This window comes from Centropristis striata, chromosome 7 (assembly GCF_030273125.1).
Source record: "Centropristis striata isolate RG_2023a ecotype Rhode Island chromosome 7, C.striata_1.0, whole genome shotgun sequence".
NCBI classification, from domain to species: domain Eukaryota; kingdom Metazoa; phylum Chordata; class Actinopteri; order Perciformes; family Serranidae; genus Centropristis; species Centropristis striata.
This window is the reverse complement of record NC_081523.1, coordinates 12,956,425-12,957,502: the sequence shown is the minus strand read 5'-3', so window position 1 is coordinate 12,957,502 and position 1,078 is coordinate 12,956,425.

The following is a 1,078-nucleotide window of genomic DNA, read 5'->3' as shown; positions in this document are numbered from 1 at the left end:
GCAATTTTGTCTTGGAGATATTTGTTTTAGCTTGTTTTTCATGATTCCTTAAAAATGGTTTCACTGTCTTAAACATTTCACTAATATCTCACTAATGTCTTTTCTGCCTCACCATTTCTTTGATTCTGCAGCGGCAATTTGATGCACACCATACACATGGAACAATTATCCTCTTGAAAATAACTGAGACTGCAGGTCGTTCTGACTCATATATATGCTGCGAGGTGGAGTCAGGTAGTCTGATTGTCTGAGGCTAATAACAGTAGAGTGGGAGGAAGAGGTGCACGGAGGAGAAGTTAAAAAGGCTATGAGGCTTACAGTGGGTGTAGGCGGACGTCTGGGGCTAAACGTGTGTGTGTGTGTGTGTGTGTGTGTGTGTGTGTGTGTTTGCGTGAGGGCACAGTGTAAGGGTAGGCACAGTGGGGTACGCTAACCCTATCCTGATAAATGTGTGGGATGTGAGGATCGTTGTGGAGCCTCAGAGCCAATCTGCCCAAGACCCTCACTGTAGCCTGAGGGCCTCCTCTGTGCCTCCCTCTACCTGCCTGTCTCTATTTTCCACTCTCCAGTTATTCAAACACTCCAGCTTTGACAGAATAAAAAAGGCTTTTCTTGTCGTTTTAATGTGTGTGTTAATTTGCATTATTTGTAGGAAATTCCACAGCTTCACTTGTACAATTTTTTAACTAAATCACTACTCAAAATTGGTCATGACTTTAAATATTAAACAATGAATAAACCATGTGTTACCTCAATTACATACAGGCAAAACATCTCCAAATTAAATCCACAACTAACTGACTATTTAAAAAAAAATTAAACCCAGTCAACATTTTTTAAATCTTTTTTTCCGAGCCATTATTACCTTTAATCTGCTGACAAGTCCATCATTAGAAGCAGCCCGCATTAAGGCAAATGCACAATGCCCTCCTCTGTTGAAACTGTGAATTAGCTGCTTCGTTACAGTACAGAGAGAAGCCTCACGACAATCACTCTGCAGCAACACTGTAATAACCGCGCTGTGCATCAACAAATAGACATTACAAAATGTGTGAAATATAGATGACACAAACACTTT